This window comes from Rattus norvegicus, chromosome X (assembly GCF_021556685.1).
Source record: "Rattus norvegicus strain SHRSP/BbbUtx chromosome X, alternate assembly SHRSP_T2T, whole genome shotgun sequence".
Taxonomy (NCBI): Eukaryota; Metazoa; Chordata; class Mammalia; order Rodentia; family Muridae; genus Rattus; species Rattus norvegicus.
The window spans coordinates 74586051-74610141 of NC_141554.1; the positions used below are offsets into that span (position 1 = coordinate 74586051).

Sequence of the window (24091 nt, forward strand, 5' to 3'; positions counted from 1 at the left end):
TATTAAAGGACAAGGAATGACTGTAGAGACCTTTCTCTTTGTTTTATTGGTTTTTTTTTATGGTTTTGTGATTGAGGCTCTTACCCTGTTGCCCAGGATGACCTGGAACTCATTAGATATAGTTCAGGTTGGCCTCAAACTTGGAATAATCTTTCTACCTAGGTTCTTGAATATTGGGGTGACAGGCATGAGATGAAAATATAGATTTATGGGGTTGGGGATTTGGCTCAGTGGTAGAGCGCTTGCCTAGCAAGCGCAAGGCCCTGGGTTCGATCCCCAGCTCTGAAAAAAAGAATGGAAAAAAAAAGAAAATATAGATTTATGATTTAAGTCTTCCTCAGCAGAATGAGCAATAATCTGAGAAAATCAAATTTCAAGAAACAGGACTAGAAAGATGGCTCAAGGTAGGAAAGGCAGTTGCTACATAAGACAGGTAGCATTCCTCAGAGCCTATGATCAGGAACCAAATCCCGAAAAATGTCCTTGGATCTCCCTACCTACATGTGCTATTGTATGAGTGCCTTCGTGTGTGTGTGTGTGTGTGTGTGTGTGTGTGTGTGTGCATGCGTACATGTACACACACACACATACACAGAGACAAACAGACACACAGTATAACACACAAACATATAATAATAGTAAATTTACAAGAAATACTCAGCAAGGAAGCCCTTCAAACCTCAGGGAATCTAAGTTTTTTCTTTCTCCCAGATCCATCTTTCTCCCACCCCACTTTCTCACCTCTTTCTTTCCTCCCTTTCTTCCTCTCTCCAGGACCTCATTATGTAGCCCTGACTGGCCTGGAACTCTCTATGTAGAGGAGGTGAGCCTTGAACTTGTGGAGATGCCCTGCCAGGACACCTGCATCAAGCGCTTTAGTTGGTATCTTTTCAGTTCTATTGAGGGAAACTAGGATATGATTTGAAATTTGAGGTAAAATGAAGTGTGGGCCGTAGCACGCATGAGGATTTGGAGGCTGAGGGGAATTTAGAAGAGAGCAGGGAATGTCTCCAAGGGTGTGAGTACCACCCACAAAGAAGTTTGGTCAGAGGTAGAGGGACTTCTAGGTTTGTAGGATACACATAAATTCCTATTGCTCCCATTCTGTGGATTCTAGGGCAAATAAAGTTTCTTCTTTGAATCCTCCCTCCCCTCTTCCTTCCTTTCTTTTTTTCTTTCTCTCCCCCTCTCTCTCCCTCTCTCTCCCTCTCTCTCCCTCTCACCCTTTCTCCCTCTCTTCCTTTCTCCCTCTCTCCCTCCCTGTCTTTCTTTTTCTTTCTGTGGGACAAGGGGTTTCACTATGTAACCCCACCTAGACTAAAACTAAAATGGAAAATGTTGACCAGGCTGACCTAACTCAAAGAGATCACTGCCTCCTGAGTGCTGGGGTTAAAAAGCTGTGTGCCACTATACTCAGCCAAGATGGTTTACTCTTTCTTTCTTTCTCTCTTTCTTTCTCTCTCTCTCCCTCTCTTTCTTTCTTTCTTTCTTTCTCTCTCTCTCCCTCTCTTTTCTTTCTTTCTTTCTTTCTTTCTTTCTTTCTCTCTCTCTCTCTCTCTCTCTCTCTCTTTCTTTCTTTCTTTCTTTCTTTCTTTCTTTCTTTCTTTCTTTCTTTCTGGTTTTCCAAGTCAAAGATTTTTTGTGTATAGCCTTGGATGTCCTAGAACTCACTCTGTAGACCATACTGGCATCAAGCTCGCAGAGATCTAACTATCTCTGCTTCCCAAGTGCTGGGATTAAAGGTGTGTGCCACCAAGGCCTGGCTGCTTTTTAAATATATATTTATGTCTTCAGACACATCAGAAGAAGGTTTTGGATCCCATTACAGATGGTTGTGAGCCATCATGTGGTTGCTGAGAGTTGAACTCAGGACCTCAGTGTTCTTAATGCTAAACCATCTCTCCAGCCCTAAATGTTTGTTACATTCTTTTTTTTATATGGGTGTGGAGTCAGATGACATTAATGCTAGCACTTAGCAGGCAGAGAAAGGTAGATCTCTAGTTAAAGACCAGCCTGGTCTACATAGCAAGTTCTAAGCCAACCAGAGCTACATAATGAGACTCTGTTGCAGAAAAGCTTTAAAAAGTTTTATTTTATTACATTTTCATTTCTTTTGTGTATGTGTGCATGGGGTGGTACGTATGTAATGATGTGGAGGTCAGAGGACACCTTGTGACAGTCAGTGCTCCCTTCTACCATGTAGATTCCAGACATTAAACTCAGGCTTGGGAGTCAGTGCCTTTACTCTCTGAGCATCTCAGCCTTACCCGCCCAAAACTTACTCTTCACCTTATCTTCGAAGGGGTGTTTGACATCGATAACTTTGGTAATATTTTTAAAAGTTAGAGGTGTCAGCCCAGCATGGTGGTAGGTGCCTCTCTCTAGTTTTAACACATGAGACTGATGCAGGAGAATTAATATGAGTTCCATATGAGTACAGGCTAGATAGCAAAACAAAGACGTAAAACAGTCAGGTATGGGCTACTTTTAATCCTAGCACACAGGAGGCAGGAGTAGGCAGAGCTCTGTGAGTTCAAGGGCAGCCTGGTCTACAGAGTGATTTCTAGGCCACTGAGAGACTATATAATGAGACAGTAGCTCAACAACTCAAAACAACAACCCCCTGCCACCCCTGCAACCAGGTGTACTCTTAGTACTTGGGATGTTGCAACAGGAAGATCATGCGTTCCTGGCCAAGCTGAGCTACATGGAAACTTCAAGACCACTGTGGGCTATATAATAAGTTCAAGGCTAGTATTGGTTTCATAGGGAGACTTTCAAAGTTTGAAGTAAAATGACTATAGAAAGATATATAATATGCATTAATCTTAACTGTTAGAATTTTCTATCTTCTCAAAATCAGGATAACAACTGTCCTGAAATCCTGAAGAGAAAAGAGGTGATGATTAAAAAAATCCAGGTAATTTTCATATATAAAATTTATATATAAAATGTCAAATATTTAGTGTTAAGGAAGAATGGTCCTAGTTCATTTTATAAAGCCACAGCATAAAGTATAAGAAATGTCCAATTGTATGATCTGCATAGTAAAAATAGTAGCCACACAGCTACTGTATGTGTGTGCGTGCGTGCGTGTGTGTGTGTGTGTGTGTGTGTGTGTGTGTGTGTGTGTGTGTATGTGTGTATGTAGGCCAGAGATCAATCAACATCAAGTATCTTTGTCACCTTAACTCCTGGGCTCCAAATTCATAGGTAGCAATGAATAGCCTAGTATAGGGGCACCAGTGGAAGGGGAAGCCCTTGGTCCTGCCAAGGCTGGACCCCCAGCGAACGAGATTATTGGGGATAGAGTGGTAATGGGGGGAGGATGGGGAAGGGACCACCCACATAGAAGGGTAGGGGGAGGGGCTAGGGGGATGTTGGCCTGGAAAATAAGAAATACCCAGTTTAATAAAGATGGGGGAAACGGGGTTGGGGATTTAGTTCAGTGGTAGAGCACTTGCCTAGCAAGTGCAAGGCCCTGGGTTCGGTCCCTAGCTCCGAAAAAAAGAAAAGAAAAGAAAAAGATGGGGGGAAACAAAACAAATGCATATGATACCATTGTTCACTGGAATAGCATTAAACAAGAAAAACTCAAAAAAAAAAAAAAGACTGTTTCACTGAACTATAATTCATGCCTATTTGGCCAGTGTGACTGGCCAGGGAGCTTTGGCTTCAGCCCCCCCACCCCCCACACACACACCTCTGTGCTCTCTTTTTTCTTTTCTTTTCTTTTTTTTTTTTTTTCGGAGCTGGGGACCGAACCCAGGGCCTTGCGCTTGCTAGGCAAGCGCTCTACCGCTGAGCTAAATCCCCAACCCCCTCTGTGCTCTCAATGCTGGGATGGCTTTTATTTTATTATTCTATGTCACCTTGGATGTCCTGGAACTTGTAAAGTAGATCAAACTGACCTCAAAGTCATGGAAATCCTCCTGCCTCAGCCTCCTGAGTGCTAGAATTAAAGGGATGTGCTACGTCACCCAGATGGGACTGGCTTTTGTGTGGATACTGACAGTCAAAACTCATGTCCTCATACTTATACAACAAACACTTCACCAATGTCCCCAGCCTTATTTCTTCATTTTTTAAAAAAGAAAATGTTTTATTGCTCCTAGTTCCAATATATATATTTTGTGTCTTTATTTTTTATTTTGTTCTTTTTTTTTTGTTTGTCTCATGTAGCTCAGGTTGGCCTCAAACTTGCTATTGTAGCTGAGTCAAGGTTGACCTTGAATGTCTGATCCTCCTGCCTCCACCTCCCAAGTGCTAGCTAGGATTATAGATGTTTGTCATTGTGCCTGCCTGCTTGTTTGCTCACTCCCATTCTGTTCATTTGAATCTGGCCTCCGAACCTCAGTTTACAGGGTCATAGTTGACCACCTAATTGCTAACACCAGTGGGCATGTTTAGTCTTCATCTTCCTTGCCCTAAGAAGCAAACTGTGGCACTGAAGATGCTTTCTTCCTTGAAGCACCATTCATGCACAGACTCCCCCAGGACATTTTCATTGTTGTCCTACCACTCTGGCCACCCCAGTACACCTTCTTTTTTCTACCTAGCCATTTAATCCTAGCCTTTCTCTTATGTGGCAACTCTTCCAGACATTCAGTTTTTTGCCTATGACCTCAAACATCTCATGAAGAACAGTCACTCACCCTTTTATCTTTGGCCCACATCTTCCTTTATGACAAATCTAATAAGCGTCATGTAAAATATTTAACATTACTCTTACTAGTCTATCCTTTCTTTTCACTGAGATTCTTTTCCTTTTTAAATTATTATATTTATTTATATTCCAAATATTGCCCCCTTCCCATTTCCCCTTCCCAGAGTTGTTCACTCCATCTCCCCTCTGCGTTGTCTCTGAGAGAGTCCTCACCCACCCCCCAGCATCTCCCTTTCATGGGGCTTCAAGTTTCTACATGACTAGGCAGTCTCTCCCACTGAGGCCACACAAGGCAGTTCTCTGCTACATATGTGCCAGGGGTCATAGACCAGCTTGTGTACATTCTCTGCCTGGTGGCTTAGTCTCTGGGAGCTCCCAGGGGCCCTGGTTAGTTGCTACTTGGTCTTCCTATGGGATTGCCATCCCCTTGATCTCCTTCAATCCTTCCCCTAACTCTTCCATAGGGGTCCACGACCTCAGTCCAATGCATGGCTGTGGTATCTGCATCCGTCTCAGTTAGCTGCTGCAGAGCCTCTCAGAGGACAGCCATGCTAGGCTCCTGTCTGCAAGCACAACATGGCACAACATCAGTAACGTTGTCAGGGTTTGGTGCCTGTAAGATGGGATGGATCCCAAGTTGGGCTGGTCATGGGGTGGCTTTTCCTTCAGTCTCTGCACCATTTTTGTCTCTGTATTTTCTTTAGACAGGAACAATTCTGGGTCAAAAAAATTGAAGATAGGTGGGTTGCCCCATCCATCTACTGGGGGCCATGTCTATCTACTGCAGGAGGTGTCTTCAGGTTCCTTCTCCCCACTGTTGGGCATTTCAGCTAAGGTCACCCCCATTGAGTCCTAGAGCCTCTTACATGCCAGGTCTCTGGGACTTTGAGAAATTTCTTTTTTCTGGTTTTTATTGAGGCATGGTCTGACTATGCTATCCAAGATAGCCTTGGATTTGAAACTAACCATAGCCAGGGCTGTTACACAGAGAAACCCTGTCTCAGAAAACAAAATAGAACAAAACAAAAACCAAAACCAAATAATCAAAAAGAAAACCCCAGGACACAAAAACCAAACAAACCAAAAAACAACAACAAAAACCCTCAAAACCAAACAAACAAAAGCCCAGAGAGCTAGGCATGATGGTGCATCCCCTTAATTTCCTGTACTAGGGAGGCAGGGGCAGATGTACCTCTTTGGATTTGAGGCCACTGTGGTCTGCATAGCAAGTTCCAGGCCAGCCGAGGATAAACAATGTGATGTGTCTCGCCAAAGAAAAAAAGCAGAGGAAGGAAAAGAGAAAGGTTCAATTTCTTGCCTGCAGGTTGTACTGTTCAATGACGTTTTTACTGAAACTTTGTATCAGCTTCAAGATGAGAGGGGCTGTCATTTGTCCACTGAGCTATTGGCTTCTACTCAAATTATTTTACCTAATCCTTGGAACGGTTCTGATGTAGGTATTAGTAGCCTATTTTTCTTTTTTTTTCTTTTTTTTTTTTTTCGGAGCTGGGGACCAAACCCAGGGCCTTGCGCTTGCTAGGCAAGCGCTCTACCACTGAGCTAAATCCCCATCCCCTCATTGCTGAATTTTTAATTGTTTCCTTTTTTTTAAAAGATTTATTTATTTATCATAAACAAGTACACTGTAGCTGTCTTCAGACACACCAGAAGAGAGCATCGGATCTCTCTACAGATGGTTGTGAGCCACCATGTGGTTGCTGGGAATTGAACTCAGGACCTCTGGAAGAGCAGTCAGTGCTCGTAACTGCTGAGCCATCTCTCCAGCCCAATTGTTTCCTTTTTGACACAAGATCTTACTATATAATCGCCCATGCTTACTAAGATCTCGCTATTTAGCATAGGCTGTCCTTGAACTTGTGATCCTCCTATCTTAGTCTGAGGAGTAGAATTATATGTGTTTATCACTACTCCATTTCCCAACTCCTTACATATTAAGTAGCCAAGGCACAAAGAAGGAAATAGGGGCTGGAGGGATGGCTCAGGGGTTAAGAGCACTTAACTGCTGTCCCAGAAGTCTTGAGTTCAATTCCCAGCAACCACATGGTGGCTCACAACCATCTGTAATGGGATCTGATGTCCTCTTCTGGTGTGTCTGAAGACAGCTACAGTATAATAAAATAAATAAATAAATAAATAAATAAATAAATAAATAAATAAATAAATAAATAAATCTATCTTTAAAAAAAGAAGGAAATAGGGTGGGAGATATGGCTCCATTGGTAAAATACTTAGCTAGCGTGGGAGGTCCTAAGTTCTAGTATAAACACCACAAAAACCAGGCATGTTGGCACACACCTGTAAAGCCAATACTCAGAGCTGGATGCAGGAAGGTGGATGCAAGAACCCACCTGGGCTACATAAGACTCTCTCAAAAATCAGAAGGAAAAAGAAGAATAGATAGAGTGTATCCAAAGTCCTACATTCAATTACAATCACACACACACACACACACACACACACACACACACACACACACACACAGATACAAGAAAGAAATGGATTGCATGGGTTGCTTGATGTCACATGGCTACTAATTAAACATTGCTAAGAGCTGTCTTAGTGCCATCTGAGAACAGGCAAAGTCTAAGATCCTTCTAGAATCTTTGAAGAAGATCATCCCCCCCCCAGCCCCCTACTCTGCTCCTAACTGGGGTCCCTAACTCTTGATCAGTGGTATCACACACCAACATGAGCCTTTTCTAAGCCACTCTGACTACACTGTTGGCCTGATCCTTGACCTCAGTGAGACTGCAGCCACCGCACCCCTGCTACCTCAAATCAAGACACTCTCCCAGGTGTACCTGACTTCATACTCCCTGGCAGTAGCCACTTCAGTGTTACTGCCCTTGGGACTCCCTCATCCACTATCCTCTCTCTCTCTTTCCACTCCCAAAGTCCCAGGTCACTGCGAGAGGGAGAACCAGGAAGACAAATATAAATCCGTGCTGTCCAATTTCAAGTTGGCCCTTGCAGCTGCTCAGCAACCCTTTATTTGTCCCCTGCATTCCCTGGCACTCTCTCCCCCGCAGAGATGTTCAGACAGCCCTCATCTTAATTCCTCTCCTTCTGGTCTGCTCTTTTAGACTAATATAGAGACTTTCATCAGATGCTTAGAATTCCACAATGTTCTTTAAAACTTTTATGTGTGTGAAGAATTTACAGCATGAACAAAAGTAGGCAGAATCGCATAAAGAATCATTTACCACGCACTCAGACGGAATACCAATTTCTGGCCACTTATTTCAAGTATCTTTTCATCCTTTTCTTTCCTCCTATATTATTTTGGAGAAAATCTCAGACAGTATATCATTCCAAACTTAAAAGATTTCAGTGTGTGTCTGAAAAGTAAAAATCCTAATTGTAATGTCATTAGCACATAAGATAAATACACCCAATACCAAATTGGTATTTGCACATTTCATAAATGTAAAAATATAGCTTTTTTGCTTGAATTACTACCCAAATTTAACACAAATAATTATACATTATAATGGGTTTCATTATGACATTTTCATGTGTATATATGATGTATTTGATTATATTTACACACACACCCATTACTTTCATAATCTCTTCTACTTCTGCTAATCCCCTTCATCTTCCAGTTGGTGTGGTCTAGTAAGTTACATTAGAATTGTTTACTGGAGCATTAGCAGCTTATCAATGGCTACCTCACTGAAGAACATGTCTCTCCTCCCTTTTACTGTTAAATGTAAATAAATCCTCAGGAGCCTGGCAGGGGGCACGCACCTTTCATCCCACACTCAGGAGGCAGAGGCAGGTGGATCTCTGAGTTCAAGGCCAGACAGGTCTGCAGATCAAGTTCTAAGACAGCCAGGGCTACTCAGAAAAACCCTATCTCAAAGTAAAAAAAAAAAAAAAAAGAATCTCAGGGAGGGGTGGGTTCATACGCTGTCACCTTCTATGACAGGAAGATGACAGACCCTACCCTGTGAAGGTCACCACAGAAGGTAACAGCCATGACGTGTGGGGGGCAAGCATTCCTTTATCTTCCCTCTATCTCCTCATTCCCACTGTCTGCTCCCGTGTTCCCTGATAGATAGAAGATGTCCCATTTATGGCCTATCACTCAGCAGTCACTTATTCTCAGCACTTTAATCTCTGCAGTCACTGCTGGCCACTGCAAAAAGAAGTTCTCTGATCAAAAATGACAGCACTGCTAGTCAATGAGCATAAACAGTTATTTAGAAGGGATTGGAATGCAGATATGTCTAGTTAGCAAAGGAACAGTAGTGGATAACTTTCCCCAGCCATAAGCTTTGGACTGGGATTATAGTACCATGTATGCCACTAAAAGTTCATACTCTTCTGTTTTTACCTTCTTGCAATGATTTTAAGAATTTTCCTGGGGTTGGGGATTTAGCTCAGTGGTAGAGCGCTTGCCTAGCAAGCGCAAGGCCCTGGGTTCGGTCCTCAGCTCTGAAAAAAAAAAAAAAAAAAGAAAGAAAGAATTTTCCTATACAACTCAGGCTAAATTTGAACTCAGTAGTAACCCAGGGTGGCTTTGAACTTGTTCTCTTTCTGCCTTGTTCTCCTGACTGCTGGGGTTAGAGGTCTGCACTTGTAAGGTTTTTATGGCAGAAGTTGGACAGTTTCTCAGTTGTGAAGCCTGGGTTTTATTTACTGCATGTCTGTTGTATAGTTTCATCTGTTCTTTTGACCTCCTTGTATTAACATTTTTATAAAAATGTCTTATATTCATTGACCTGCTTTTAGTGGTGTAGAGAGATTGTCTGTGTGACAAAAGAAATGGAAGACTGCTCACTGGCTTGGAGCGTGACTCAGAGCGGAACCCAGACCTCTTTACCAGGACTGAAACAGATGGTTGGGGTCAAAGCTCAATAAATAGTAACAGAGGTCCAGGGAAGGTAGGATGCACAAGGGGCCTCGTAGTGTCCAGTTTCCATACAGCTGGTATGTAGACCAGGCCAGGCGAAGGACATTCAGGCTGACGTCAGAGCTGGAAAAGGAGAAGCAGCAGTTGAGGCAGCAGCTGGGATTATTTCTCAGGGGATTACTCTATTCACTACTCCTGTTTTCTAAATATATCTTAGTTCCCTCTGCGCCTTTGCCCAGGATGAGTCCTCTGTTGGAATATCTTTCTCTCTTCTCATGTACAACAACCAATGTACATTCTCTTGTTTCCATATTCTTACCAGTAGGGTCACGAAATATCTAAGGATGACTAAATGAGAGAAATAATGTTGATTGCGTTTCAGGAAGGGAACTGGATAGGTAAGAGACAGGGCTGGATAATACTAATTTGTTGCAGATGGACCAGTTAATCTGATCAGAGTATCCCGCACGGAGTCCTTTGAAGTAGGAATGACACAGGAATTTGTAGTTTCAGAAGAAGACGGATGGTCTGAACATCTCTGCGGAGGAGAGAGTGCCAGGGAATGCAGGGGACAAATAAAGGGTTGCTGAGCAGCTGCAAGGGCCAACTTGAAATTGGACAGCACGGATTTATATTTGTCTTCCTGATTCTCCCTCTCGCAGTGACTTGGGACTTTGGGAGTGGAAAGAGAGAGAGAGGATAGTGGATGAGGGAGTCCCAAGGGCAGTAACACTGAAGTGGCTGCTGCCAGGGAGTATGAAGTCAGGTACACCGGGGAGAGTGTCTTGATTTGAGGTAGCAGGGGTGCGGTGGCTGCAGTCTCACTGAGGTCAAGGATCAGGCCATCAGTGTGGTCAGAGTGGCTTAGAAAAGGCTCATGTTGGTGTGTGATATCACTGATCAAGAGTTAGGGACCCCAGTTAGGAGCAGACTAGGGGGCTGGGGGGGGATGATCTTCTTCAAAGATTCTAGAAGGATCTTAGATTTTGCCTGTTCTCAGATGGCACTAAGACAGCTCTTAGCAATGACTGAAGTTTTTGTTTTCTCAATTGAAAAAATTACATTTATTTGTTCTGTGTGTGTTGGGAGAAATATACCACCTGCCATGGCTTGTATTGAGATCAGAAAACAATGTGAAGTAGTTGGTTCTCCTTTCACCAGGTAGGTTCTGGTGATCAGAGTCCATCAGTCCTGGAGACAATTATCTTTTCCTTTTTTCTTTTTTTCGGAGCTGGGGACCGAACCCAGGGCCTTGCACTTGCTAGGCAAGCACTCTACCACTGAGCTAAATCCCCAACCCCCTGGGGACAATTATCTTAACTCAGTAATTCATCTTGTCAGCCTACAGCTGAAGGTTTTGTTTGCTTCTTAGACAGGGTCTCACTTACTATGTAGCTCTGGCTGGGTCTGGTAGTTAGGTTGACCACCCTGACTTAACTCACAGAGATCTGCCTAACTTTGACTGCAGGGTGCTGGGTATAACGGTGTATGCCACCAAATCTAGGTGCTTTGTTATTTTAAAAGAAGAATAACTATGAGTCTGGAAGATAGTGGTGTGCAAACATATTATGCAGGCAAAACACTTACACAGAAAATGAAAAAAAATTAATAATCCCTTTATCATCAAATCTTTAAATTCTCTATAATTATTGATGAAAATGTATAGATGAGCCAGGCATGTTGGTATACATATTTAATTCCATTGCACAGGATCCAGAGACAGACAGGAATCTGAATTTGAGGCCAGCCTGATCAACAGTTTCAGGACAGCCAGGGTTGTGTGGAAACCTTGTTCTGTCTCCCCTCCCCCCTGCTTCTGCAGCGGCAAAAACGCCCCCCCTAAAGAAAGAAAACATATGGAAAAGTTTATAATAGTGTTGCTACCAAAATAAGATTCATTTAATGAGGCACAAGTGGTGGCATGTGCAGGGTTGTAATCCTTTCACTGAGATGTACAGGCGCCATGGTGACAAGTTTAAAGTAGTCCTCTGTAAGGAAATTAAGACCAGCCTGGGCTACTAGAAATTCTGTTCCAATAAACAAACAAACCTACCTATTTAGCAGGGGTAGTGAGTTATGTGTGTAATCCTTACCCGTAGGAGGTAGAGGCAGTTTGATTGGTGCAAATTCAAAGCCAGACAAGGCTACATAGCAAGACCTTGTGACAGAAAAAGAAAAGAGAAGACTAAGATGACAAAATTGCCAGTAAATATTGTATCCAAGAGTGGTGACATGGAGCCATATGGTGGCGGTGGAGCTTGCTTTTAATCCCAGCACTCAGGAGGCAGAGGCAAGAGGACCTCTATGAGTTCAAGACTATCTTGGCCTACAACACAAGTTTCTGGACACAGAGAGACCCTGTTTCAAAAAAAAAAAAACAACAAAAAGAGTGATGACATGGACCCATAATTCTTTAAGGAATGTATTTATTACCTGCATAAGTGTCTTGTCTTCAGGTGTATCTCTGCGTCACATGTGTACCTAGTGTCCCTGGAGGTCAGAAAAGGGTAGGAGATCTTCTGGAATTCAAGTTACAGACAGTTGTGACCTGCCATGTGGTTGCTGAGCCTCAAACTGTGGTCCTCTGTAAAAGTAATGGATCCCTTAACCACCTAACCCTCTTTTCTTAAGGAGACAGGTTTCTGATGGCCAGGATGGCCTTAAGATTTGAGTTTAACCTATTTTGCAGCACTCTCACCTGGGACTACCAGTATGTACTATTATGTCTGGATTAAAACAAAACATAGTTCAGACTAAGTAGTTATGCTGAGGAGAATGGGAGGTATGTGGATGAACTTGAAAGAAAGCTCCATGGGCGGAAGTGAAGAAGTAATGTGGTCTTCTATTCTTTTCTACATAAGACTTCTTTTATTTTGATGTGCGTGTGTGTGTGTGTGTGTGTGTGTGTGTGTGTGTGTGTGTCCACATGCACGTAGGAGTGTGCAGTTTAGGCACCCTTGGATGTGAGAAATGGGGATCCCTCTGGAGCTGGAGTTCAGGCAGTTCTAAGCCACCTGATGAAGGTCTTGGAAATTTAATTCACATCTACTGCAAGATCAGCAGGCATTCTTTTTTCTTTCCTTTTTTTCTTTTTTTCTTCTAGAGTAATTTTTGTCCAGATTTCAGATCACCTCTCGTGATAAGGAATTAATTAAGTTGAGAACTGGTCAATAAAGGAAAGAATCCACCATTAACCTATCTTTCCTAGGCGAACGGAACAGCAAAATATTATTTGTGTCTTTTTGCAAGAGTATTCCAACAAATTAGAATTTTTTTTAAAAGTCTATACTCAGGAGACAAAGGTAAGCAGATTTCTGTGAGTTTGAGGAGAGCCTTGTCTACAAAGTGAGTTCCAGGTCAACCAGAACTGTCTCAAAAAACCCTGTCTCAAAAAAACAAAAAACAAGAACAAAAAAAAAAAAAACATGATAAAAAAGAAGAAAAGAAATCTAGGTATGGAGCAAGTCATGGTGGCAAAAGCCTTTAATCTCAGCACTATGGAATTAAAACCAGGCAGCTCTCTGTAGACCAACCTGGTATACATAGTGAGTTTCAGGAAAGCCAGGGTTACATAGATCCTGTTAAATGCATAGATAGATGGATAGATGATAGATAGATAGATAGATAGATAGATAGATAGATGATAGATAGATAGATAGATAGATAGGTAGATAGATAGATAAATTGATTGATTGATCTGCATATGGTTGTGCAGGCCTGTAATCTCAGTTACTCGAAGCCTAGGGGGGCCTTGAACTCAGAGCCCTCTGGAGTGTTACAATACAGGCCTGGCTCAGAAAGGCCATCTACATGATCTTTTTTTTTTTTTTTGGTTTTTTTTTTTTTTTTTTTTTGGTTCTTTTTTTCGGAGCTGGGGACCGAACCCAATGATCTTTAAATCAACATCTAATGTCCAGTTATGTTCAGATTAGCCTTGATTATTTTTCCAATAACCATTATCAACTGAAGTTTCCGTAAAGGAGAAGCAATAGAACAGAAGCAAGGGGACACACTATGATGTCAAACTCTTCACTGTCTAGCTGTCTGACCTTAAAGTATTGAGGAGCTACATGCTTCAATACAGCTAAGTACTGAGAATAAACAGAAATAGTAAGACTGAATCATTAATTTATTAGAAGTATTAAATAAACATGCAAACCTCTCAGCACAGTCAGTGCCCGGTACAGGGCACGCATCTAAATGTTAGCATCATTAATGTTATCTTTTTTTAAAGATTTATTTTATGTATGTGAGTACACTGTAGCTGTCTTCAGACACACCAGAAGGGGGCATCGGATCTCATTACAGATGGTTGTGAGCCACCATGTGGTTGCTGGAATTTGAACTCAGGACCTCTGGAAGAGCAGTCAGTGTTCTTAACCGCTGAGTCATCTCTCCAGCACTATTAATGTTATCTTATTATATGATTATTTGTTTATTTGTACATTATTTCTTTTCCACTAAAGTAAAATGTTATATTAATCCAATACCCAGGATCAAATTTTACCTAGCATATGTAATATCTGACCAATAAATAAATGTTTGCTGAATGAATGACCTCAGTTGAGGTGATGAAGAATGGGTAGGAGCCAGGTTCTGGAATCTTTGCTGTTGTCCTAGCTACTTTTTTTTTTTAAAGATGTATTTATTTATTATATATAAGTACACACTGTAGCTGTCTTCAGATACACCAGAAGAGGGCATCAGATCTCTTTACAGATGGTTGTGAGCCACCATGTGGTTGCTGGGAATTGAACTCATAACCTCTGGAAGAGCAGTCGGGTGCTCTTAACCGCTGAGCCATCTCTCCAGCCCTCCTAGCTACTTAAGAAGCTGAGACAGGAGGATCCAGGTCAGCCTAGATTACATGTGGCCTTGTCTCAACCAAAGGAGAGCCGGGTCTTTAACCCCAGTATTCTGGGAGGCAGAGGTATGTGAACCTCTGAGTTTGAGGCTAGCCTGGTCTACATAGGGGGTTCCAGGCCTGTGGGGCCTACACACTGAAACCCTGTCTCAGAAAAATGAAGGTGGGTAGAGGTGTAGAAGGATGACAGAGAAGGGAATCCTAGGGCTGGAGTTATAGCTCAGTGTACACTGAGTGCTATAGTATAGCTAAGCCCATGGGAGGCTCTGGCTTTTAAGGAAAGAAAAGAAAATCCTGGGTGTTGAAGTATACATGTATGTGTACTCATACATAGTCACGTGAACACCATGGCTCACATGTATAGTTCAAAGGGCACCTTTGTGGAGTCAGTTTTCTTTTTCCAGATGTGGATCCTAGGGACCAAACTCAGGTTCCTAGGCTTGAATGATGAGTGCTTCCGCCTGCTGAGCATCTCCCCAGCCCCTGGAGATGACATGGTTTGTTTTTTTGTTTTTTTTTTGTTTTTGTTTGTTTTTTGTGAAAAGATAAATATATATATTTTTTCTAAGATTTCAAGTTGAAATAAGGAGACTAGTAGTCTTTTCGTTTATTTGTTGACACAGGGTTTCTCTGTGTAGCCCTGGCTGTCCTAGACTTGCTTTGTAGACCAGGCTGGCCTTGAACTCAGAGATCCAATTCCCTCTGCCTCCTAGTGCTGGGATTAAATGCATGTGCCACCACTGCCCTGCTCTTTTTTTCTCCATTATTTATTCACTTTCTGTCCTGACTGCTGCTCCGTCTCCTGGTATTCCCTCACACAGCTCCTCTCCCCATGCCCCCTTTCTCCTCTGAGAGGCGTATTCCCCCCACCCTGGCACATCAAGTCTTTGCAGGGGTTAAGTGCATCCTCTCCCACTGAGGCCAGACATGGCAGCCTAATTAGGTCTAGCACATATGTGCTCTTTGGTTGGTGGTTCAGACTCTTGAGAGCCCCAAGGGTCCAGAGTAGTGACTCTGTTGGTCTTCCTGTGGCGTTTCTATCCCCTCTGGGGCCCTCAATCTTTCTTCCTGTTCTTCCATAAGAGTCCCCAAGCTTCATCATCTATTTGAATGTGGGTTTCTACCTGTTTCAGTCAGCTGCTTCGTGGAGCCTCTCGGGACAGCCATGTTAGACTCCTGACTGCAAACATAGCAGAGTATCATTAATAGTGTCAAGGATTGGTGCCTGCCCATGGGATGGCTCTCAAGTTGGGCCAGTTATTGGTTGAACGCTCCCTCAGTCTCTGCTCCATTTTTTGTCACTGCATTTCTTTTAGGCAGGACAAACTTTGAGTCAAAAGTTTTGTGGGTGGGTTGGTGACCATCCTTATCCCTCCACTGGGAGCCATGCCTGGCTACAAGAGGTGGCCACTTCAGGTTCTATATTGAGTGAAGAAACATAACCAAGATAGCATATATAAAATAGACTACCTTCTTACCACCACCTAGCAAGTACTCTTCTTGTGCCTGGGTTTTCTTTCTTTCTTTCTTTCTTTCTTTCTTTCTTTCTTTCTTTCTTCCTTTCTTTCTCTCATTCACTCATTCACTCATTCATTCATTCGAGACAGGAGTTCTCTGTGTAACAGCCCTGGCTGTCCTGGAACTTGATTTTAAACTGGGGTCTTGCATGTGCTAAGCAAGTACTCTCTGAGAAGCTGAGCTCACCTTGAACCCTGAAAGGAAAAAAACTCCAGTGTGGTGGTGCCTGTCTTTAGTTTCAAGATTCAGGAAGCTGAAACAGGTGGATCTCTGTGAGCTTGTGACCAGCATGCTGTATCTCTGAGTTTGAAGACAGCCTGGTCTATGTAGTGAGGTCCAGGACTGCCAGAGCTATATAATAAAGGGAGCCTGTCTCAAAAAAGAGCCAGGAGGAGGCTACAGACGCTGCTATGTAAGACCTTATCTTTTAATTTAACTTATTAACATCGAATCATGTGTGTATGTGTCTTTGTGCATGTGATTATAGTGGTGACTCAAACTGGCCTATCTATGACCCCATTTGCCTTGATCTCCTGATCCTCCTGCCTCTGTGCTCTGAGTGCTGGGATTTCAATATGTTCTACCATGTATGGCATGAGATATTTTCATGTGAGACTCCTTCACTTCTAAAATGGAACATGTTTGTAGAATTGAGTGGAATAAAAATGAATTCCTCTAATTTACTCTTCATAGAAAGTCACAATTAACAGTTTAGTTGATTAATCCACCTATCCCTCTCCTTTTCCCTTTTGGGGTGCATGTGGAAGGGTGGGAAATAATGGCTGGGTAGCATCCTCCTGCCTCTTTCTGATTATAGGCGTGTGCCGCCACGGCGCATGATTCATCTGATTTCTAAGCATTTCAAACATACACTAGAACATTGAGAGCAGCAGTTATCAGCTTGTGGGTCAGGGCAGCTTTAGCAAACCTCTCTCAAAAAATATTTACAGTACAATTCATAACCGTAACAAAATTAGTTATGAAGTAGTAATGGCTATTTTTATGGTTGACAGTCACCACACCATGAAGAACTGCATTAATAAGGGGTGGCAGCATTGGGAAGGTTGAGAACTGCTGGGGGGGGCATGAAAAACTGTGAGCAGATACAATACCTAATGTGAAGAAGTTTGTTTCTTTTCCTTTCTGGATAATTTGGAATGAAATATTTTGGCACTGGGGATTGAACCCAGGGCTGGAAACATGCTAAATTGTGCTCTACCACTGAGCTGCATCCCCAGCAGCTCCCCATTCTGTAATCGTGTTCTGTAAGTTCTGTAACCATCAACTATATTACATTATATTCCATTTTGTGAGTTCCCTACAGAGTGAGTTCCCGGACAACCAGGGCTACATGGAGAAACCCTGTCTTGAAAAACCAAAAAGAAAGGAAGGGAAGGGGGGAGGGAGAAAATAAATTTGTTTTCATACAGTATATTCTGATCACAGTTTCCCCTCCCTTATCTCCTCCCAGATCCTCCCTACCTCCCCACCCATCCAACTCCATGACTTCTTTCTCTCTTCTGAAAACAAAAAGGGCAATAAGAAACCCAAACAAACCAGACTAAAACAATAGACATAGAGAAAAGAAGCATGGGAAACAAATGCACACACATGAACACCCCTACCCCCACCTCCAAATATAAGACCAGAAACCATAACAGAAAAGCAGAAGACAAAGAAGGTAAAACATGCCCAAAGCATTATGAGCAAATATCTTCCAACATACCATTGTGTTCTTACTGCTGGGCATGGGGTGGTCTGTATCCCCAGTGTGACTCTGTTGGAGAAACTGATTTTACACCTGGGAGCAGTAACATCCATAGGCAGGTGGGCCTGGGCCACCTGAACCGAGGAGCAAGCCAGTGAGGAGTGTTATAGGTGGTCTCGATTTTCGCCTTCACTCCTTGCCCTTAGCTTTCCTCAGTGGTGGACTATAACTTGTGAGATGAAGTAACCGCATTCCTCCCTAGGCTGATTTTGGTTATGTCATTATCACAGCAACAGAACACTAAGCAAGACTGTCTATGCTAGGTTAGCAAATATTTGTATCATGGACAATCTGAAAGGTAGAAATTAGAAACCTGGAACTAAAAATGTTTTTAAATTATAGCTAGACATTCATTTAAAAGTCGGGTATTGGGGTTGGGGATTTAGCTCAGTGCTAGAGCGCTTGCCTAATAAAGCTGCAAGGTCCTGGGTTCAGTTCTCAGCTCCAAAAAAAAAAAAAAGAAAAGAAAAGAAAAAAGAAAAAAAAGTCAGGTATTGGGCTGGAGAGATGGCTCAGAGGTTAAGAGCACTGACTGCTCTTCCAGAGGTCCTGAGGTCAATTCCCAGCAACCACATGGTGGCTCACAACCATCTGTAATGGGATCTGATGCCTTTTTCTGGTGTGCCTGACAGCTACAGTGTACTCATATACATAAAATAAACAAATCTTTTAAAAATAAAAATAAAAGTCAGGTATTATAAAAGGATATAGAATAAAAGTTAAATATGAAAACTGGAGAGATGGCTTGGTACTTTAAAAGCATTTACTGTTCTTCCAGAGGAAGAGTTTAACTCCTGGGATTGGGCATAAGAGTTTAACTCCCATCATCCCTGTTGTATAGTTCACAAACACCTGGAAAGTCTGCTTCAGAGGATCCAGTACTGAACACTGACAGAAGCATGTACACACACAACACATATACAAAGTTTTGTGTTGGTTTTAAAGATTTATTTATTTAATATGTATAAGCTGTTGTCTTCAGATGCACCAGAAGAGAGTGTCGGATCCCATTACAGATGGTTGTGAGCCACCATGTGGTTGATGGGAATTGAACTCAGGACCTCTGGAAGAGCAGTCAGTGCTCTTAACCACTGAGCCATCTCTCCAGTCCCACACCCACACTTTTTAAAAGTCATATATTAATTACTTCAGTTCCCCAATTCTCTCTCCAGAGACAACCATTATTGCTAATGGTCTTTGTTGTTGGTTTGAAAGGGGGTCTCACTGTTTAGCCTCTGATTGCTTGGAACTCACTATGTAGTCCTGGACGGCCTCAAACTGGAGGTGAACTTCCTCCCAAGTGCTGGGATTATGGCTTGTGCCACCATGCCTACTGGCATGTATGTTTGTATCAATATGTTTTTCTGCTTTTTCCAAAAAGGTAATATGCTATTAATCCATTCTTTCATGAGTACATCTCTAAGACTGTATCATACCAATATACACATAGTGCCTTTTTCTTCTGTATGGTTGTATCATAATTGAACGTGTCCCCAACATTTCATTTCTTTGCAGTTTCCTGCCATGCAAATCCCCTTGAATACTTATTTGTACACACGGACAGCATACTGCAGGATAAACTCCTAGAGGAACTGCTGGATATCACTTAGTAGCTGCTATTGTTCCTTGGCCAGTTCATGTCACATCTTCCTCATTTCATCAGTACTCATATAATATTGGAGGTGGAGAGGCAGAAATGATTTCACCAGCTTCTGGGGTGCTGTACCATGGGTGAAACCCAATCATGCATGTAAGCCTCATAGATTGGTTCAGGCAACTCAGGCTAAGCCCAGGGACACCATTTTCCTGTTCACAGGGATTGTTTAGGAATGCACCAAGACCCAGTAAAATGATTGAGGGGATTTGCTGAAGGATTTGTGGGTAGAAGTTTTTGTGTTTGTTTTTTTCTGGGTGAGGTGCAAGAAGCCAGCCTTTTCTTTTAGACAGCGTGGTGGCTGCCTTCAAATACTTCATTCCTTTTGCTACCAAGGAATGAATCAATTTTAAAATAGAGAGCATACTTAGAAGGCTGATGGAAGGAAATTGGGTCTTTGATATTGTTATCTATGGAATCAAAGCAATACGATACCTGCTCTTCTGAAGTCAGTAATGGAATGAACCAAGAAATTCTCTTTATTGTTGAAGGCCTATTGGAATTGGGTTTTTCTTTACTTACTAACTTTTGTATGTTTCTTTTGTTTTGTTTTGAAACAGGGTTTCTCTATGTAGCCTTGGCTGTCCTGGAACTCTCTAAGTAGATCAGGCTGGCTGAGACTAAAAGGATGTGCCACTATGACTGGCAAAATGTTTTGACATTTGCCTTTCCAAAACTTATACAAACAGCTGAACAACAAAACAGAAGGGTGTCTGTTTCTATATTCTTGTCAAATAATATGTTATTTGATGTTGCTATTTAGAATATTTATAAATTCTTTGAGAATTTCAAACAATGTATTTTGATCCTATTCACGTCCTCCTGCAACCTCTCCCAGATGGCTCCCACCTCTCCACCCACCCATGTAGTAGTCCGATTTGTGTTTCCCACTCTTGGTTGGTAGCATGCCCTGGAGTGTTGTAGACCTTCCAGGGGTCAGTCTCTTTTTTTAAAATATTATTTATTTAATGTGAGCACACTATAGCTGTCATCAGACACACCACAAGAGGGCATCAGATCCCATTACAGATGGTTATGAGTCACCATGTGGTTGCTGGAAATTGAACTCAGGACCTCTGGAAGAGCAGCCAGTGCTCTTAACCACTGAGCCATCTCTCCAGCTCCAGACTCTTAAAATAAAACAGATTCTCCCTTTGCCAGCAGCTATCAAATCTAATAGCTCCTCAGTAGGTTGTGGGACTTCATTCCCACAGTGGTAAACCTCACCCAATTACTGGGACTTTGTCTGGTCCGAGCCTTTGAAAGTCTTGGGCTTTTTGTCATAATCACTGAGTTCATATGTGCAATGAAAATGTTTCCCTGTATTTTGTATGTTTCTTTGTATGTATCCCTTGCTTCTGACTCTTACAGTCTTTTCTGGCTTCTCTTCCTCAATGATCCCTGAGCCTTGGAGGGAGGGGTGTGTTTGAGATGTTCCTGATACTACCATTTTTATAATAAAAATTAGTGTCTTGTTTTGTATTTAATTTATAATCTTTAGATGGCTAGTAAAACCAGTTTGTTTGGGTGTTTGTTTGTTTGTTTGTTTGTATTCGCTGTCCCATCCTTCATGGCTCCCAGGATTACCCTAACAGGGGTTAGAAGAGAATGAGGGAAGGATATACAGGTGCATGGAAAAGCTGGGATCTAGTGGACAGGGCTCTCTAATGGAGAAGCTTCAGCGTTGCAGAAGCTCAGTGTATTTAAATATACACTTTGTCTTAGTTGGGGTTGTACTGCTGTGGACAGGCACCATGACCAAGGCAACTCTTATAAGAACAACATTTAATTGAGTCTGGCTTACAGGTTCAGAGGTTCAGTCCATTATCATCAAGACAGGAACATGGTAGCATCCAGGCAGGCATGGCACTAGAGGAGCTGAGAGTTCTACATGTTCATCTGAAAGCTGCTAGCAGAATACTGACTTCCAGGCAGCTAGGATGAGGGTCTGATAGCCCACACCCACAGTGACACACCTACTCCAACAGAGCCACAACTTTTAATATTGCCACTTCCTGGGCCAAGCATACACAAACCATAACACATTTGAACAGGGAAGCAGGCTATTTATAGCTGGCCAAGGAGACAGGTTTAACTACTCTTGGGTTAGCAGCAGCCTTCAGACCATAAATATCAAGGAGAGAGCTTCAGAGGGCACTTTCTGCACACAGTATCAACATTTGCACTCAAGCAAGAGGTAGGCTTTGCATTCCTGCAGAGCCTCACCTAGGAGGAAGGCTTGACCATCTGAGGCTAGAACTCTTGACATGGCCAGCTCACATCAGCAACACACATCCACTCAGGACTTTAAGTACTCGGGCTTCCTCTGCTCCCTGCAGTTCACCTAGTTAAAATCCTATATGCCAGATATGGTGGGATACATTTTTTTTTCTTTTTTTCCAAGCTGAGGACCGAACCCAGGGCCTTGCGCTTGCTAGGCAAGCGCTCTACCACTGAGCTTAATCCCCATCCCCGGTATACATATTTTTAATCCCAGCAGTTGCAAAGCAGAGGTAGATGGATCTTTATGAGTTTTGAGGTCTGCTTGGTCTACACAGTGACTTCTAGGTCAGTAGAGAAACTGGCTTTTTAAAAAATGTTGACTGGGCTCTGTGGCATACACCTTTCATTCCAGTACTCAGGAGGTAGAGACAGGCAGTTCTCTGTGAATTCAAGGCCAGCCTGGTCTACATGGTGAGTTCTAGGACAGCCAGAGCAACATAGTAGAGCAATCCTGTCTGAGAAAAGAACCATGTATATTTCATTCCTGTACATATGCGATTTATGGCCTCTGTCCAGTTTTGTTTCTTTTTGATGCTTAAACATATTGTTTACTAAAAAAAATCCTTAGGAAAATTCTGAGGATGACTTTTATCATATGAGTTGAAATGTTTCCCGAATCTCCCTCTCCCTCTCCCCTCCCCCATCTTCCCCTCCCCCTCCCCCATCTTCCCCTCCCCCTCCCCCTCCCCTATCTTCCCCTCCCCCTCCCTCTCCCTCCCTCCATCTCCCTTTGTTTCTGTTTCCTGTCTCTGTCTGCCCCCCCCCCCCAGAGATCTACCTATATCTACCTTCTGAGTACTAGGATTAAAATGTGCCACACACATCTGAAATTTCTCTTTTATTAAGACAGTGTTTTTCTCAGGCAGTGTAATAATGTTTTAGAAAGTTGCAGTCAATGCTTCCTCTATGACTTTGCCTATTCTAAGTGGAATCCTACCCCACTTGTCCTTTATATCTGACTTCATTCACTTATCATGTTTCAAAGTTGATTCAAGTTCCCTAATTCCACCTTTGTTGTTGTTTTTTTTTTTTTTTTTTTTTTTTTTTTTTGGAGCTGGGGACCGAACCCAGGGCCTTGCGCTTGCTAGGCAAGCGCTCTACCACTGAGCCAAATCCCCAACCCCCACCTTTGTTGTTCTAAATGACAAAATTTAATTTTTTTAAAGATTTATTCATTTATTATATATAAGCACACTGTAGCTGTCTTCAGATACACCAGAAGAGGGCATCAGATCTCTTTACAGATGGTTGTGAGCCACCATGTGGTTGCTGGGAATTGAACTCAGGACCTCTGGGAGAGCAGTCGGTACTCTTAACCACTGAGCCATCTCTCCAGCCCTTAATTTTTTTTAAGATGTATTCATTTATTATATATAAGTACACTGTAGCTGTCTTCAGATACACCAGAAGAGGGCATCAGATCTCTTTACAGATGGTTGTGAGCCACCATGTGGTTGCTGGGAATTGAACTCAGGACCTCTGGGAGAGCAGTCGGTGCTCTTAACCACTGAGCCATCTCTCCAGCCCTTAATTTTTTTTAAGATGTATTCATTTATTATATATAAGTACACTGTAGCTGTCTTCAGACACACCAGAAGAGGGCATCGGATCTCTTTACAGATGGTTGTGAGCCACCATGTGGATGCTGGGAATTGAACTCGGGACCTCTGGAAGAGTAATCGGGTGCTCTTAACCACTGAGCCATCTCTCCAGCCCCCTTAATTTTTTGTTATATGTATTTTATGTGGGTGCCACAGTATGCATGTGAAGGTCAGAGGACAATTTGCAGAAGTTGGTTCTCACTTCCAAGCATGTGGGTCCAATGGATTGAACTTGAGTTGTCTGATTTGTCAGCAAATACATTTACCACCTGAACCATTTCACTGTCCCCAACGTTTCTTTTTCAAACCTAAATAGGGTTTCATTCTGTGCACACATATTACCCTTTCCCTTATCTATTCATCTGTGCGCATGCGCTTAGGCTGAGCTCTACAATTTGGCTATTGTGGAGAGTGCTGCAATTACTGTATTTTCTCAATTATAGTTAAATTCGATGAGGCAGAGAGCGGAATGGTGATAAGTGGGTGCTGAGAGGCGTAGAGAAAATGGGGAGATGATAGGCAAAGGTCTGAAGCCCCAATTACAGTGAATACGTTTAATTGTCTTTGAGATGGATTATATTGCGTGTTGAATATAGTAAACAATAGTGTGCTGTACATTTCAAAATGGCTAAGAGGCCGACCCGAGAGTGTAGCACAGTGATGGAGTGCTTTTGTAGCATGCATTTTTCACATACAAAACACTCTGTCACTGAGCTGCATCCCCAGCAACAGGACCACAGTTCTCATTACTGAAGCTTTGCAGTGAGTTCTCGGAACATTTTTTGCTTTTTATTATTTTAATATTATGCTATCTACTTGAGGTTCCTTTGGACCTTGTATTATTATTAGGGTGGGTTT

General features: G+C 42.4%; 1 long non-coding RNA gene across 1 annotated transcript in view; it reads left to right on the forward strand.

Moving 5' to 3' along the window:
* The first annotated feature begins 2863 nt into the window (after positions 1-2863).
* The window catches only part of LOC147998258 (uncharacterized), a 31418-nt gene continuing 10190 nt past the window's right edge, over positions 2864-24091 (forward strand). The window contains exon 1 of the long non-coding RNA XR_015646986.1: positions 2864-2920. This is a non-coding gene — a long non-coding RNA (uncharacterized LOC147998258). The remainder of the gene's footprint in view (positions 2921-24091) is intronic.